Raw genomic sequence first — 6,676 nt, forward strand, 5'->3', positions numbered from 1 at the left:
CAAGATGTGACTATAAAATAGTGAGGCGTAAAACATTTCACTTTGTGAAGTATCATTGTTTCTGGAGAGTGGAGACATTATTTCTTTGTGCAAAATAGAAAAAAACTGTAGGAAATGTCAAAATTTAATGTTGAACTAGATTTTAAAGGTAAATGTACATTTATTTAGCTAAGTGTTATAGTAAAAATTATTTGTCATGAAGTACCTCAAATATTTATTTATAGTTCATATTTAAAATGGAACCAATCCAAGTTAGGGGTTAACATCGAGATTTGGTCCAGTTTCCGAAAGGAAACATTTTGAGGAAAGCTAGATCTGAGTCCTTGACTCTAAGCTTCAGGCATTTCAGATGTATGGATTTCTCTTTCCTTCAGGATGTTAACATTTCCATTAGTCTTTTGGTGACCACCATTTTTAATTTTCTTAATAATGATTTTAAATGAACATATACCAAGTACAAACCAAACCACTGACCCCAATAGTTTACCCTCAATAGTCCTGGTTATAGCCGATAGCATGCACTTGGAAAAGTCAGCCAGCCGAGATGAGGTCACCTGGATTCCAGCCCAGTGGAGGTAATGGGGGTGTTACATTTTCCCCAACCACCATGAAAATTCTTCTCAGGTCTGCAGTCCCAGCTTGGAATTAGAGCCAGGAAGTTTCTTTTTGGAGCCTGTCTTGTAGCAACCATACATGTGCCAAAGAGAAGCTTCCTAGTTTGGGTGGACCCAAATATGAATATTTTGAGAATTCGCTAGTGTCTCCAGAAATAGTAGGTGAGCCCATGTGTGGGGTGGTGGCAGATTATATTTTGTGATTTTTGAGTGTACTGAAAATGGCACAGAAACATGAGTATAACCATTGATATACAGGTGCATACTAAGCATTCTAAGTAGCAGATAGATATCAAAATACTGTATAATCCCAGGATTGCCTAGACTGCAGGTTTGCTAATTCTGTTACACAGACCAGTAGGTAGCCTTTACGTGTATTTCTTGTTTCATCCTGTCGCCGAAAGTGTGCCAGCTGGCAGGCGAAGTTGGTAGCCCTCCGCACTTTATCTTTTCTACCTTCTATCTCTTCATCTTCTCTCAGGATGCTGCGGGCTGTATCTGTCCCAGACTTGTTGCTACACTGGAATCAGATCTGTGTATGTTTGAAGAAGTTTGAAGCACTTCATTTTTTCTCAGCCCTAGGAAGGGTCAAATATGAGAAAAACCCTGCCTAGCTGTTTGCTTTTGCAACATTAAAAAAAAAAAAAAATGCCTTGGTGCTAAAAGTATTTGATGATGCATGTTCTCCACTAAAAATCGCCACTGAATTCACAGTATTTCACTGATAAAGGACTGCATGTGCTTTGCTTTTGGAAACCTGGAGAATTTCCCAGAAAATAAGCACTCATTACTCTCATTACGACTGTTAATCTGTGGACGCTAAGCTGCAAAAATGAAGAGTGCAAGGGGGAATACTTTTTCTATGGAAAACTCAGCACTTTTGATACTTATTTTAGCAAGACTAATCAGTGCTAAAAATAACTTCAGAGAGAGGTACACAAAATATGTCAGATAATCTTTTCTTATTTCTTCTCCAAAAAGCTTACACCCATGTAAGGTGTTTTTAACATTGGGGTTTTGAAGGCGTTGCCTTTTCTGATATTTTACTGTTAAAACGTTAAAATCGAAAGAGAAAGTATTATTACTGAAAGCTGAAGGAATCGCAGGGACGTATGAAACCAAAAAAGGTGAACAAAAGAAGTGTGAGTTCCAGTTTATATCTAGAAATGAAAAAGAAAAGTAATTGATAGAATCTGATAGTGGGCATTTTTCTTCAAATACATACCTCTACCCAAAACCCCAAATGTTAACTCGGAAGCATGAAATAGGCAGGCCAGCCTCTAACTCTCTACTTAAGGAAGTGTAATACTGTATCTCGTAAACGGGCATTAGGGTCCTAGCGGAATGTGTGTGTACAGCGTGTATGTGTGTTTGTGTGTGGAAGTGCGTTTGTGATGGAAGACTGTTTTGAGTTGTTGCATAAAGGAGTTTGATTTTGTGACTTTTTTCAAATGAATATTTGTTTGGAGATCTCATAGGGTAATTTAAAAGATGTATAATATCCTTGTGTTTAATGAAATCTATTGTCAATGTACTAGTACACCTTGGTTTACCACATCTTGAATACCTGATCACTGAAAAATTTTTTAAAAAGCAGCAGCTTAAAAAAATCGAATAAAGTGTGCTGGTTGAAATTACTTTGTCTAATTTTTGTTGTTTGAAGAGATGAAGCAATGATGCCAATGTAAACTCCCACCCCACCCCCCACAATGAAGACACAAGGATAAACTGGCCCACCACTTGCTCTGAAAAATGGTAGAAATTAACTATTTACCTACCTGACAACTCCTCCTTGAAGCAGAAGTAGGTGCAAACTACTAAGACTGAAGTTTTAAGAATCTCATGAAGTACCACATTTTTTTTTTTGAGTCACCAAAGAGAATAATTTTAAGTAGTTCATCACTTACCTATTTAAATTTAAAACAGCATTTGCAGACCTATGTGCCTTGAATATGGCTTGTGTTAGTCAGTATAGGCTATGTTATGCTTCAATAACATGCTACTCCCTCTTCCCCCAAATCTCAGAGGCCAATAGCACAAAGATATATTTCTCATTTACCTTGTATGTCTGTTATGGATCTGTTCTACATCTTCAGGGACCTGGGCTGACAGATGCTTTACCATCTTGAAGCTGCACCATCTGGAACTTTCAGGGTTTGTCTTGGTTGCTGAGACAGAGAAAGAAAGCCTAGAGCATGGCAAAGGGGCTTTCTCTGCTTCAGCCTAGAAGTGACACATGTCACTTCTGCTCACATGTCATTGGCCTAAACTGGTCACATGGCCCTGCCTAACCGCCTATGGTCCTGGAAACATGGGGGAGCACAGGGTGAGCATTTGTTGCGTATTACTCCTTGCCATGAAGAACTTGGGTGGTGCAAATAGTTAACACACTTGGCTGCTAATCAAAAAGTTGGAGGTTCAAGTTCACCAAGGAGCACCTCAGAAGAAAGGCCTGGCAGTCTACTTTTGAAAAACCACCATCGAACATCCTATGGAGCGCAGTTTTACTCTGACACACAGGAAGTCAGACACACATGGGATTGACACAACAGCCACCGGTAGGTACTGGTCACTTTGCTACACAGTTGACTCTGATAGGTTAAGAGTGTTTTCCAAAGAAGTCCAACTCATTATTCTAAAAATTGGTAAATAAAGGGAAAATCTCAAGATAATTTCCAAAGGAGTGGATGTCTAAACATGATTAACAAGGCAGTTAAAAACTCCCTTCCTCCAATCTCTACTGAATAGCAAACTAATTGTGGCTGAACAGACAAGAAGCCAGAGCTCTGAGACCAGGAAGTTCTTGTGCTCAGACCCCACCCAGGGAGCAAACTGATCGACAGCAGAGCTTTCTTAACACACTGGAATGGAAGACTTTTGGGTGAGAGGAGGCAGGAAGTAAAGGAGTCACAGAAATAACAGAATGCCTCATGGTCTGAAGCAGAGAGTGGTTATATTTGGAACCCTGCCTTGAGCACTCTATAGGTGAAGGCAGGGCGATTGATTTCCATTTCTCACTCCCTCACCCAACTGCACACCTAAACTAATGGTCAGAGTGGCCCAAGATACATGAGGGACATTGAGGTACATGAGGTTTTTGGGGTGGGGGCGGTGATACTTCCAGGTAAACCCTTATGCGCCTCCCCCCATGACTTCGTTCATTCATCAAGAGCACCATTAATGCAGAGCAAACAGTAGCCCCTGCCAAAATCTACCATCTTCTCAATACACATGCAATTTAGGCAAAAGGATTTCTCCTGAATTTCTCCAGTGGTCCAAACTTTCAAGTTCTAGGCCAAGCCATTTTGGATATGATGCTTTTTGAAATAAACACATTAGCAAAAAATTTCTCTTTAAGAGACGTGGAAAGGTGATGAATGTGGCCACTTATCCTCCTGGTTTTAGCCCCCGACTTGGTACATCCTCAGTGTTTGAAGAGCTGTTAAGAACTTCCAGTTCCATCTTCTTTCTAAAATTGCCAGCTGGGCAGAGACGGCTTCTGTGGTTTCAGTGTAATGGGAGCCAAAAAACATTTTTAATTGCACAAAGTCATTGGAAAGCGAGGCGATCAATGTTCAGTACGCACTTTTGAATTTAAACATCAGTTTGATGCAGTTCCAACTCATAATACCAACATAAATCAGTAGAAAACTAAAACCGTTCTTTGGCCTGCCGGAATGGCTAAGAGCCTAGGCACTGAAGACAGAGGGAGCCTGCCATGGATTTGTTCTAAATGTGTTGTCATAATTGCAGCACCGAGAGGAGAGCAGCTACTTTAGAAATCGATCTAAGTGGCGGCTGTGCCAGGGGCCAGGTTCTGGAGCACAGTGAAGATCTTTAGTAGCACTACTGCGACACCTACTGGTTGTAGAAGAAAACACGTATTCTAATAATCTCTCAGATTCCCTGGGTGGTGCAAACTCTTAACACATTTGGCCATTAACCAGAAGGTTGGAGGTTGGAGTCTACCCAGAGGTGCTTTGGAAGAAAGGTCTGGCGGTCTACTTCTGAAAAAATAGCCACTGAAAACCCTACGGAACACAGTTCTACTTTGACATACATAGGGTTGCCGTGAGTCGGCGACTTATGGCAACCACTCAATGGCAACAGGTGATGGTGGACCAGCTCTTGGACTTTTTGGTTCCTGAGCTTAAAGCTCTTAGTGACTGGATGCATACTAGAATGTGGTAACGTTGATGATCTCCCCTCTTCTGCTGAAACCTACTAGAGGTTGGATTGGTTCCACTCTAGCTTGGAGTCACCTTCGCTTTGGGGGCTGGAAGGCTGAGCAGCATGGGAGAGTAAAAGGCTAGGGGAAGAAAATGAAGGTTCTGGACCTCAGAGTCCTGGGAGGCCCACTGGTGTGGAGGCTGGAAAATTCACAACAGAGGGGAAATGGGCTTACCATTTCCGTTAGCCAGCAGAAAATTGAGGTGATGCCCAGCTCAAAAGACCATAAAAGAGGGCAGGGCCAAGATGGTGGACTAGTCAGATGCACTAAGCCATCCTGTTGCAATAAAGACCCAAAAAACCAAGTAAAACAAATACAGATGTCAATCCTGGAACCCTGAACCTTAAATGAAGGGATAAAGTATTAGATTAGAAGTCACTGAGGAGAAGAAGAAACTGATAGAAATGGCAAGAGGAGAGACACATAGTGGAGGCTCCTGGCCAAACGGCATGACCCAGGGTGGTCATCTTGGAATAAAGCCAACAACCCTGCATGCAGAAAGGCACCTCCACAGAATTCCAAATAGGAGATAGAAGTATGGCAAGGACACATTCAGGGCTCAGTAACACCACTTTTGCTGGCTGCAGCTCAAGGAGGAGCCCAGACTCTCTCACCAGGTAACACAGGAGCACACTCCTACAACCCCCACCTCTCTAGTGAACAGCAGCTAGAACCACTCCATCCTGGCAGCCCTGACTACTGGGAACCACAGTACAAACCCACCCTATTGCCATCCTCCATCTAACCCCCTCTCTCCTTTCTTTGCCCTCTGCTACCTCTCTCCTCCATCCTGCCAGCTGTGGCCCTGAGGGGAACTGGCCCAGACCCCAGACCACTTCTACTGACTCCAGACCCTCCCCACCACTGGCTGTGGCCCCAAAGGGAGATGGCCCAGATCCCAGCCCCACACTCACAGCTTAGGACCCTCCCTGCCACCTGCCGCAACCCCAAGGGAAACTTGCCCAGACCCCAGGCCTCTCCCCACTGGCTCACAAACTTCCCTAACACCCGCCAAGGCCACACTCCAGCCCCCAGCCTATTTCACGCTGTGAATGACCCATCTCCACCCCTTCTTCCCTTGCTGGACCTGCCCTGCTGCACCATAGCTGAGTGACCATCCCTGGACACCCGGACAAGGTGGTGAGAACTATAGTGCTCACAGATGAGCAGGTAATAAAGCATGCCCGGCCCACCTGCCCAGACATAACCAATCAAAACAAAAAAGCAGGATGAAACAAACAAACCTACAATCAATAAAGAAAATAATACCTGAGTGTCTCAGGGTCAGCAGACAATATCAAAACATATAAAAAAAAAACAGGGCAAGATGGCTCCAGTAAGTGATCAGAATAAAGCACCAGATGACCTTCCAGCAGAAGAAAAGGCACTGGAACTACCTGATAGGGAATTCAAAAGTCTAATATACAGGCCTCTCCAAGAGATTAGGAAAAAGATCAAGGAAAACAGAGACAAAATCACAGAAAACACAGACAAAACCAACCAAAACATAGCCAAAATCAAGGGAAACACAGACAAAGCAATAGAAAAATTCAGGAAAAGAATACAAGAACAAAAAGTCAAAATAAATAGTTAAAAATCATACAAAAGCAGCAATTAGAAATGCAAAAGATAAACAACAAAATTTAAGAAATGAACAATGAAACAGAAGGTTACAGGAGAGCAAATTTGAAACAATGGAAGACAGAATCAATGCAATTGAAGACAAATCCATGGATGCCATTTTATTTGAGGAAAAATCAGAGAAAAGAAGGAAGAAAAATGAAGAAAACCTAAGAACTATGTGAGATACAATCAACAGCAAAAATTTGCA

This window comes from Trichechus manatus, unplaced genomic scaffold, assembly GCF_000243295.1.
Source record: "Trichechus manatus latirostris isolate Lorelei unplaced genomic scaffold, TriManLat1.0 scaffold00018, whole genome shotgun sequence".
NCBI classification, from domain to species: domain Eukaryota; kingdom Metazoa; phylum Chordata; class Mammalia; order Sirenia; family Trichechidae; genus Trichechus; species Trichechus manatus.